Consider the following 12,787-nt stretch of genomic DNA (forward strand, 5'->3'; position numbering starts at 1 on the left):
AATGTCAAACCAAAGCCAAAATGTCCATCAATGTATCTAGAATCAGCATGCAAAAATTCAAGTCCACTGGATTAAAAACAAGCATTTCATGATAATTTGAACAAGGCAAGGTCCTAAATGTACATGTGTTCAATCAACCTAGAGCCAATCAATTTCCAGCCATGTACAATTTTCCAATTTATGATCATAGAAAACTAGACAAAACAAGGAGCATTTTGCAAAAAATTGGGATTGAATTGGATGATTTTTCAATTTTATATGATTTTATGAAGTTGGGAGAAAATTTGGAATTTAAAAATGAACAAAGCATGGAATAATGGAGGGAACATGTGAAAATGGATTAAAATTTGAAAACAGCGCTCGGCCAGGATCGAACCTGGTCCAGATTCAAATATGAGCGCCTCACCAAAACGACATCGTTTTGGTTAAAACCCTAAGCCTGGCAAAGCAATCCAGAATTCGTAGCAAATGATGAAGGTTTCGTAGCAAATTCGTGGCTATTCTGGAAACGATGATGATCTTCATCCTCTTCATGAGGTTGAAGATGAAGATCGCATGAACTTCATGAGCAAATTCCAGAAAATCCAGAAAAATTCCAGAAATCAAAAAAATTCATACCAAACGAATCCTTGTCTCATGTACATTAAAGATCAAAACACAAATCATGCTAAAACATCATGCATCGTTCAAATCGAAGAGAATAAGATTGGACATCCAAATTTCAAATACACATAACTTCATGAATAATGCACCATTTCACTTGATTTTTTGCTCAGAATCATCACCAACACAAGATCTACACAAATATAACAGTGAATTTGAGAATAAGTGAGATCGAAACTTGACCTCTTGAAGAACAGCAAGTTGGAAACGCGTGCTACAAGACTCAGCAATGGTCCAAAGCTCCTCTACAATGCTTGTTGAGATGATTGATGGAGAGATTAAAGCTCAAACACATGCGAATCCAGTTGAATTTGAAAATTCCATTAATGCTTCAAGCTTCATGTATGGTTGAGTATGGCACGAACTCCTCCAAATTCACGTTCAATCCTCCTCAGAAACACTTCATGATCATGAATTTAACAAGAGAAATGGTCTTTGTGTGAGAAAATTGGAAGTTCTTTTTTTAGAGAAAATTTTGAAAAGTTTCTAGATCTAGATCTGAAAGTGTTGTTAATGGCAAATGCAGTTGTGATTATGCTTATATATGTCTTGCTAATGATTCTGAAAGTAAGCTTAAGCCAAAACTAAATGAGATTAGCAAGCTACAAGGTGTATGCATCAATTGGTATTTTCACTCCATGCATGAGATGGCCACGTGAACAATGCACCACCAAGGCCCAAATTCATCCAAAATAAGCCCATGCACCAATCAGAATTGGAATTTCATGCATGTGATCAACAAAAATGATTTTAGCAATTTTCCTTCAAAAAACTTCATGAATAAGCAAATGATCATGCAAATGAGATTCATGCCATGTAATGGATGTTTTGGAAACTACATGTTATGAGAAGCAAAGTGCAAAAAGAACCACCAAATTTGGAGTCTTGGTTCAAAAGATATGACCATTTGAAATTCCAAGCACACTTTGCAATGATTTGATCATAACTTCTTAACCATTCATCATAAATCCATGATCTTGGACTTTTTGGAAATGGCAGAGAAATATCTTCAACTTTCATGTTGGACAAAATTTCATTTGAAGCTTCTTTGATGTTGGAAAGTTGAGTTGAAGTTGGTCCAAAAACTTGCTATTTTTGGAAACTTGAAAATTACAGGTCATTTTCCATTTTTGGAAACTTTTGATCTGGCTTCAAATCCTTCAAGATAAATGTTTGACATGTTTAATAACCTTCTTTGGGACATGAATGAAGTGTCTCAATTCATTTCTCCATCTCCTAGCCCTCAGTTGACTTGTAGTTGACTTTTATGGGCCTCATATGACTTAGTCATGCACTGTGGACTTTGAACCTTCAACACTTGGCCAAGTTGCTTCAAAATGATCCTTGGGTCATGTAAGCTCATTGGAACCACCATAGGGCTTTCATCTCATGGAAAATGCTCTTGCTCTCTTGCACAGTTGAATCTCCTAACCAGTCTTGACTGATGAGATGTAATGGACTATGCAATGTGAATGCAATATTAATGACCTAAAAATGAAATGTATATACAAATGGGAGGTGCAAATTTGAGGTGCTACACCAAACCAAAGTATCCCTTTGTTTGACACCTAAAAACATCTGCTCTTCAACCAGTAGCTGCATACTTGTTGAACAACATGTTCTAACATCACATAGGACATTAGTTTAACCTCCTTGGAACAAACCCTCCTTGAAAGTCTTCAAGGTCTTCATATACACTACCCAGGAGAGTACAAGAATCAGTGATCAGGTGATTCTTACCATGAAGAGTGGACTTGATGAGACTCAAGTATCTTTGACATCTTCAATAGATTATGATGAAATCTTGAATACAGCAGCCTTTCATCCGCATGAGGGGAAACTACATCAGAGTTTGAGTTTTGCCAGGTATTATGCAGCGAAAATCATAATACAACTCAACCAATGAACACACACTTCACCAGATCAGCCTCCAAGAACATACCAAGTTTGAATATGATTCAATACTAGCACAGCTGTCCCACACAAAGGCCAATTGCCAACCTCCAGAGACAGGTACACTCAGTTCCTGTCATGAATAGTCCTTCCACCTACTTCAAGGGACCATTCAGGTAAATCACAGAACCTTCCACAGGTTCCAAAATCAGTACTAACATAACTCCTTGCAAGATACCAGAAAGTATCACCCATGGATCTCATCCAGACACAGAACAGGATGCCCGCTCTGATACCATTTGAAATTCTGGCGTAGTCAGAATTCAGATGTTCTACTCCAAGTCATGACATCTGATCCAACATTGTAACTAATATAGCAAGACAGTTATACAAATTAAAACCCTGTAGTCAAGCACGCTTTCACAGTTGTCACGACATCTGCTACTGTATTACCTTAGAATGGAAGAACACCTAGTTCTGTCCTTCTTGTACAAAGACACAGCAGAGATCAAACACCACTTACTTCTGTTGTGTTTGCACAGTTATCAGCATGATATATCAATATTGATTTGAACATCACCTGTTACTGTATTCCAGTTTGCTGGCTTAGTACTCGTGTTTCCTAAACTAAAAGTCAAGCAAGTTAACCTAATTTCCACACATTAGGGAGTTGACAAATAGGCTATTTGTTAGGTTCATTAATTGTAGGTTAGTTGTTATTTTCCTGGATTTTCTCTCAGTTGTTGAATCCCTGAAGAATAGCCTGAGAAAAATGCTGAAACAGAAAAACTAAACAACCTACAATATAACATATGTTGTCAGGTGTGAATGTCACAACATTCAGTTTGACATCCAGAACATATACCTCATGCTGATTCTGTTATGTTTCTGAAAACAGACTGTGCTAACTTTGCTATACTGTGAAAGACTAACCAGTCTCTACTTCAGTATCAGCCTACACGAACAACTATCAAGACATCCAGTTTGACAGTTTCACTATGATCCTTTGGCCAGGTCTGTTATCCTATTGAAGACCAGACTTAACTAAATACTGAACTGAGATCAACATGCCTATTATTCAGTATGTGTTGTTAATGATGAATGTCAAAACATTCTGATTGACATTCAAACAGAAGGCTATGTATCAGGTATGTTATTAACTTGATAAGCAGACTGAATTACAACCTGAGTTATGGCAGACAGGATTATAACATGCAGAAGGTAAACAAACACAGGAAATTGTTAACCCAGTTCGGTGCAACATCACCTACTCTGGGGGCATACCAAGCCAGGAAGAAGATCCACTATCAGCAGTATTAATTCAGAGCTAAACTCCCCCGTTTACAACTCTTCACTTAATCCCTACCCAATGCAATCTATACATAGGAACTCCTAGATAGAATCCTCCAGTTTCCATTCCTATCACTACAAATACAATGTAATGTTAAACAACTTGAACTTGCTTCACAACTTCATTCAAGAACAAACAACTCTTACCTACAGGCTTTGAGTTACAAATACTCTCAGCTTTGAACACTGAGAAACACATGGTAACCTTCCCACAGATTGGGAGATTTACCTCACACATACCCCTAATTTTTCATTCTAAGAGGCTTACAAATACTAGGTTACAATATGCTATTTATAACCTAATCACCCAACTGGATTTGGGCCTTCAGAAATCGCAGCAAACTTCTTCTTTACTGTTACAAATACAACAGAAAATTTCTGCTACAAATAAGGTCTTCAATCCTAAAATCTCTCCATATATATCTCCATATTTGGAGCCTATATATATTCTGATTGAGTCTTTAAGACCTCCACATGGGAGTTAGGATATTCACCAAATATCCTCACTAATCCCAGAATATATACTGAATTAATTAATTCAGTTTTCTACACATGTACGATGTCACAGGCATGATGTCGTGACATCGTACATGACATGTTGGTCCAGATGTTGAACTTCTTCAACCCAACATATTAAAACAACAGAGATGATTACATTATTTGTTTTACAAAATTAATGTCAATCCTAAGGTATTAACAGAAACCCTAGCACATGTAAGCCCCTTATGATAACCATGTGATATCCATCCCAAGAAAATACCTCATCTCTTTAAGAAACCCTAGTTGGAAGAAAGGCATTGATTAGGGTTGACCAGAGGTCACAACCCTAATTCAGAGGAACTTGAGGATAAACTCTGCAACTCTTGATGATGATAGAACCATGATGATGGTAATATATCCTTGCAAACAAGATAATGCTCAAGACCTTTGAAAAATCAGGAAACCCTAACTGAAGCCCATGCCCTCAGATGGTTAATCATCAATTCATAGAAACCCTCAGGCTTGAATCATGTAACTTCCCATCTTCTGAAAAGACTTTGGAGGATGACCTTCTTATTTCATATGAAATGCAAAAATGCAATGCCTAATGCCCTAAAATATGAAATGCAATGTGTCAAACTAGTCTCAAGAAGAGGAGGGCAAATTTTGAGGTGTTACAAATGGATCTAATACAAAAGATGCTAGCTTCCTTAACTCTTTCAAATCTGGACATCTGAAACTGTACTTCTTAGTGTTCCTTCGTCCATAATCCATGGTCTAATTTTTTTTGCAAATAATACCTCAGTTTCTTGAAATTTTTCATGTGATGAATGTTATGATGCGCATGAATGCATGAATGTAACAATCATAAATAAAGGATCACACACAAGTCAAACAAAGGTCAAGGGATGAATCAAGTCATTGTCAAGATCAATCATCCATTTTGGTGGATTATGGTTTACACCCTATCAACACCCAAGTTCCATTGATTTTGACAAGACTGGATTGGATCAACCAAGAATCAAGGGTTTGTTATAAGTCACGAGCATGGAGTCTGGGTAAGAACCATCCCAAAGGAGTGAACTAAGGATAAAAACCTATAGATCATGTTCTAAAAAGTTCCCAGAGTCTTAATTCCATCTATCGGACATTACATGTTAAGATGACTGACTCATCGACCCATAATATTCTCAAGAGAAACTCGTCTGAGTGTAGTATTGTGTAACAATTGTTATCAAGTCTACACTTGAACAGTCTCCGCACTACGTCCTAAATAGGCCAAGGGGGGGGGGGGGTAAATGTTTTACGGTCCTCAACTTCTCGGACCCAAATTAGAGATAGTAATGCCTAACCACAAATACTTGTGTGACATTTCCAAATCCAAAAGGGTCTCCACTGAGCAAATGGGTCTCAAGCCAACTTGTTAAGGACTACTCCACACTAGTCGAACATGACTATACCATCCTCCTATCTTAATTGCACTCAAGTTCGGGTTAGAACTTATCTTACCACTCAGAGATCACCAAGCACAACAAGCAGATTATATCACAAACATCACATATATTCAAATATACACATAAAAAGTAGGCTAAACCCACTGGAGACTATTCCCCAGCAGAGTCGCCAATTAATTTCTATAGCGGTAAATTCATGATCATCAAACTATATATAAGCCAGAGATCAAATATCAAGAGTCGCCACCACGCTTTTATTGTTTCTAAGGGAAAAGGGAAAAAGTACGAACAAAACCCAGAAGTAAGAAGTTTTCAAATCAAAACTAATAAAATGTCAGAGATTATAGGTAAGGGGGTTGGTTACACAGAGGGAAGATGTTAGCACCCAAAGTGTCCTAGGTACTCCTAGGGAGCCCTTTTTGTGTGCATATGTATTTGGTACAAAAAATGATGTTTACAAACAAATAGAATGGGGGGATGAGAAAAGAATTCATTAATTATTTTTGTGTTTGACAAGACCTTCGGACTTGTGCCTACGTACCAACATAAAAATGAGGGATAAAAACCTCGTAGTTCGTGATACAAATTTCAAAGTGGATGTATTGCTTTTAATAAAATTAAGTTTGAAAGGCACAAAGGCCTAAAAATGGTTTGAATGAGTTAGTTCTTTTTTTTGCTTTTCTGAAAGTTTAAGTCAAGTATAGTTAAGTTTATTTACAAATTTGATTTAAGAAAACAAGTTTGAAAATGCAATGGCATAAGACCAAAGTTTCTATCCTTTTTTACAAAGTGGTCAAAGTTTATAACAAAATAAGTTCAATCAAAGAAGATTTTAAAAAGGGAGGGAGAGATTTTGAAATTAAAGAAATGGGGAGAAGATGAAGAGACTAACCCTATGCATAAAATTAAAAGTTAAGAGTTGAAAATATCTGACCGATGGGTAGCAATCTAATAGGCAAGAATGCCACATAGAAACCCCAAATTCCCTTGGACATTTAGAATCAAGCAACACGCAAATGCACAATTATATTATCTTGAAGAGAAAGGCATCAAATAAAGATAGCCACATCCAAGCTTAGCCACTCCATGATCTTCTCCAAATTAGTCGAGGCAACAAATGAATTCCACAAGTCATAGATTCAAAATAACAGCTTCACAATGATCAAGTTGTAGATGAACTCAAAGGGATCTTGAATGATGTATCAGATGAAGTTTCAAATTGCAAGCACTTGGTTTCACAACAAGTTCGCATTGGCCAAGTCCTTTAGCATAAGAATATTGCCTAAATTCTAAGTCCATTTGTCCAAGATCAAGCCAACAGTCCACACAAAAGTTTTTTAGGGTTTTTGTTGCTATTATGTACATTAATGGTCAAAGACCACACAAACAAGCAAATTATACACAAACAAGATATATCACACAATATGGTCCAAATGGACAAAAATGAAAATTGGATTTAACATAAATAATTAGAATGGTATGAATAATGGCAAATGAATAAAGACTAAAATTAAATGACATTAAAGTAAATGAATTGAAATTAAAAGTTAGTTGTTAATGAGTTAGAAGTTAGTATTGTTTTGCTTTTGCTTTTTATTTTTAAGTCATTCTTTGGAGAAGACTCAACCCACTTATCACAACCATGGATCCTTGAGCCAAGACATCTTCCAAAGGAAAGAAAAAGGCCAAGTTTCCATACAATACCATGAAATAGGGGAGACTTACAATCTCACTAACTAGAATGTTATGCCTTTTTATGCCACAAGTTTAGCGTTATGTTAAGCAATCGTAATTGGACTTATGTAGAAGTCACAACTATTTGAGGTCGGGCAATAGAATTTTGGTGTTAATGCATGTTAGAGACATAGTATAATGGACTATGCTCATGAAATATACCACTCACAAAAAGAATATGCAAAAGAGATGGTCTAATCTCATCCATACTTATGTTGATTTTTCAATTAACTAGCCTTAGGACTTTGAGATATCATAGGCCAAATGAGATGAATGCATAAAGAAGGGGAATGAGATGAAGAGGGAGGGGAATGGATCAAAACTCAAATTGGTCAAAGGAAGACTTTTACCAAATTAATATCATACATTCATTTTGGGAGATGGAATGTACATTCCATCAATCCCCTAAATCCAATGATATTAACTTGACAAAGTCAAATCAACCTTGATCAAGGCCCAACAACAAGAGTCAAACTCAAAAAAGTCATTACAATTGGTCAACACAATTAATTGACATTTATTCAAATTAAAAATACTAAAATAAGGCATTTAAATTAAATATGGTTTGTCAAATTCCTAAAACCTCATCAAAACACAAAAGAAATGGCCATGAAATTTATGATAGGTCAAACAAGGTCAAAGGACCTTGGAGGAAAAATTTCAGAATTTTTAAAGACCTAAAAGTATTTTTAAACAATTAAAAATAATTACAAAATTAATTAAATCATGAAAAATATTAATAATGATCCAAAAAATGATTTTAATTCAGAATATGAAAGAGGAAATTTTTTGAAATTTTTTGATAAAACTCTCATATTTTTTGGATCAATATTAAAATTAATATGAATTAATGAAAATGAAACGATTAAAATGAAATTCAAATAATCAGAAAAAACGTGGACCACTTGATCTCCCTCATTAATTGAGGTGGCCATCAGTGCGCTTTCCACTATAGTCACGAGTCAATCCGTGACACAAATGGTAATCACAAGCAACGCGTAAGATTAAAACGTTTCAAGTAAGATCAATGACTCAAAAACTGTCCAGCACACCACCGGCGCTGGACCTCCGGTCACCTTCTCAGGCGAGGTCCACCGGAATGGTTCACTCATCACCATCAAGAAAATGAAAAAGAAGGACATGATCTGGAAGAAAAAATGGCGTAGAGCACGAATATGACCTCAATTTTAACTAACTCCACATATATAGAAAGATATGAGGAGTTGAATTTTGAGGTGTGTCAACTGAGTTGCTTCGATTTGACCTCTAAGCAACTCAATCTTCTTGCCTACATTGGTAGGACTTCAGATAACAAAGATCCAAGAGAGTTGAGTAGAATTGAGTGAGAATCGAAGAGATGAAGTTTTTTGAAAATTACCTTCAATGTCATGCAGTTCTCGATGTGGCTTGCTCCAAACACGATCTGATCACACTTGAGAAGTTAGCAGGAAGTGATTAAAGAGGTTGCAAGGCTTTGGATCCTGGAGTTCTTAAATTTCCAACGGTTGAGATTCAAACTCAAATTTCAAATTGAAATTTCTCAGGTTTTCCTTTAGAATGAGAGAGTTTCAATGGGGGGAAAAGCTGGCGCGCAAAGTGTGATTCAAATGAGCACAGAGGTCATGTATTTATAGCACGAGTGAATGATATTTGCACACTTCAAAATTTGTCCAAAATTAGCAATGTGAATGGCACAAGTGCATGGGCATGTGCAGGCCCATGATGTATTGCAAAAAGGTCCAAAATGATTCCAATTGAGGTCTGAATGAAGCTTGAATGGCAAGGCATTATGAACTGAAGTTTGTGCAACTGATTCTTTCCAATGATGCAGCCCTGTTAAAGCCATGCGCAAACCTAGCAATCTTTATCCAAAATGCATGAACTTGGGTTCTTTGGAAAGCTTGGATCAAGGGGAACAAGTTTGATGTTGAACACTTTTTTCATTTGGAGCTTGGAACATGGAGAATTTTGAGGTGGAAGTTTGGAAATTTCAACATGTTGAAATTTTTTCTAAGTGTCAAGCCATATATCTCAATATTCCACCTTGCTTAACTTTTTATGTGAGAAAAGTGTCTACATTAAAGTTGTAGCTCTTTCGAAGACCTTAAAAATGTTCACCGATTTCATATCATTTGGATTTATAATGATAGAGTTATGCATTTTTGAAGTTTGGAAAAATCACTTGTTCAATGGTATAAGTCAAAAATGACCTATAATGTAACCTCATATCACATGCTCATAAAAGTTGAATTATCCCTAACTCCAAACATAAAAGTTGAATTAGACATCTTGAATTTGATTGTGAAACTTGGAAATATTTCATCTCATAAAAAATTAGCAAGTTATGGCCTTGGGAAGTTGACTTTCAAATTAGGGTTTAGACAAAATGACCTATAATGTTTCAACATAGAAAATGATTTTCCAAGCAAAAATAGCTCTAGGTCTCAACATGAAAGTTGTTTGGAATGTCATTTAGATTAAAGTTTCTCTTGTAATCATTTTCATATGGTGAAAATTGTAGGAGATAGGGTCTAGGGAGACCCAGTTTTGATAAAATGAATTCATCTGGCCAACCACCATCGACCAACTTGCTAACCTTCAATTCTTTGGACTTTCTTGGCTCATGGTAGATCATATATGCATAAGATGATGAATTTTGAAGTGTCCCTTGAGATATTTGATCAATTGGTGAGATAGCTTGTTGGAGAAGTTACTCAAGATACTCAGCCAAACTAGGGTTTCCAAGGCAAATCACCTTCAAACTCTCGAAGAAAATTTGATCAATATAACATGTAGTAATCAATGGAACTCATATATGATGATTATAACCATTCTTGGATCAATTCAATGGTTGTGCTCTTTGTCATGAGGGTCTCAAACCCTAGATATGAACTTGATAGATCAATGAGGATCATGCCCTACCTACAAAAAGTTAGGCAAATACAAAGACATATTTTTGGTATTTTGGTTAGTGAAATGATAATATACAAGTGTGATACAATCACAAAGTTCTTGGTGATCTCTCCCAAAATAAACCCAATGAAAAAAAAGGTAAGGAGGATGCCAAGGTATGATCCCAATGCTAATGCTTATGATGAAATTGCATGAGGGATCTTAGGGTTAAAATTGGGGTCTTACACATGAATTGAATCAAATGAGCCTTGTAATGTCATTGCACTAGACTTGAACCAATGAACACCAATCAAGCAAAAGATCACGAACATGTAAAACTTTGAATGAACCCTAATTAAGGAATTAGGACCATGAATCTTAATCAAACAAATGAATTATCCATAATGGACCAAATGAATCAAATGAATCTTCAAACTTGAATGTACACATAATGGATGATAGTGCCACAATCAGAAATTAGGGTTTTATGGATTTGATTGATCATGATGATGCTTACAACCATGGTCTAAGAATTAGGGTTTCTAACTAAGCTCCATGATAAAGAAAACCAAGATGAAGGGTTCACCAGAGGATCAATTGAAAGGCTTGGGGGGGGGGAGATTTCTCAATTTGTATTCAGCCGAGCGAAGGTTTTGAAGAACAAGGTTTCTTGCAAAGGAGTAGCGGCTACCAGAGGATCATATTGGAGATGCTCGTGTGACTTGATATTACTAGAATCAAGGATAAAGAAGGATATATGATCAACATCAAACATAGGACTTGGGGTTTTAATTTCTACACTTCTCTTGTAAAATAATATTGCAAAGGTTAATTACAATATCTTAATTCGATTTCAAATTGAGGAAAGATGTACCCATAGTGAGGACAATTGGGGAACTACCTAAACAAATCTTGGTGTTCTCTCTCTCTCTCTCTCTCTCTCTCTCTCTCTCTCTCTCTCTCTCTCTCTCTCTCTCTCTCCCTCTCTCTCTATCTATCTATCTATCTCAATTTTCTTTTTATATTTTGATCACACTTAGTGTGTAATTGAATTGTTAAAAATTTGAGTCGTCTTGAAGTTTTTTAAAACAGTTTGTGTAAAACCATTGCAATCTAAATCATTGCAATTGATTTGTTGTAACTTCAACATAAAGAGAATCAAGCTTGGTGTATTGCACATCAAGTGTTCGTCAGGATTCCTTTGTCAAGTTTATTTTTACTTCTCAATGAAAATCGTTTATCTTAAGTGTGGTTTATATTTAAAAAAACTATATTGAACTTGTTGATTGGATTTTCTCATCTTTAGCATACTTTATATTACGGTCTGTACACATATCTGATCCTACCAATAACGGTTCGGATAGACGAGAGTCCATCCAAATTCGTCTACGCTTGCCATAGAAAATTATTTTTCAAAACAAAAATATTTATAAAAAAATTTTATTTGGCGATCTATTCAACCCTCTTCCCCCCTTTCTAGATCGTTGCCCCCGTCTAACAAACACAGCTTCAACATCCTATCTCATGCATAAAGTGGATTCTATGTTCAATTCCACACATTGTAGTCTTTAACCCGTCTTTGGTACTATTCTAGAATTTGGGTAGGATATAACTAATCCTAAAAATTGACTTGTAAGATGAGAAATTTCACTCTATATAAGCTCTTTCAAGACTTTATCTGTAACCAATGTGAGACTTGAGATTTTTCTAATAAACTCCTACAACCAATAATATTGAGCTTGGTACGTAGATATAAATAATGGATGGTATGTGGCTCAATCAATAGACTCTGATACAAGCTTAGATATGTCACTGAGCTTAACTTAACCTTACAAAATTAGCTTGTAAGGTGAGGATTATTCCCGCTTATAAATGTACATTGAGAAAATATTTGTCTCAACATGGTACTCTTCAACACACCTCTTCGCACTCAAGTATGGACATCTAAAGTGTGTATATAAATGAGGGATAGCCCAATAACACAAATAATCTAATAACATGTGGCTCAATAGATCTTGGATATCTTTGAATTATAATTGAACCTAACTCAGTTTTACAAAACTTGTTTTTAAGATGATAATTGTCCTCAATTATAAACACAATGTCAATGAGATTGAAGTGTGGATGATGTGGGAAGTTCAACAATAAATATATGAGACTCTACTATCATCTTAAATTGTGGGTTGATTCTTACTCATCTATACAAAATCGATTTGTAAAGTAAGAGATACATAAACTTTATAAACACTACACATACCACATCTCTAAATAATTGACATATTAACTTGTCACCCCCACAATTAAACATGACATCCCATATA

This window comes from Lathyrus oleraceus, chromosome 7, assembly GCF_024323335.1.
Source record: "Lathyrus oleraceus cultivar Zhongwan6 chromosome 7, CAAS_Psat_ZW6_1.0, whole genome shotgun sequence".
Taxonomy (NCBI): domain Eukaryota; kingdom Viridiplantae; phylum Streptophyta; class Magnoliopsida; order Fabales; family Fabaceae; genus Lathyrus; species Lathyrus oleraceus.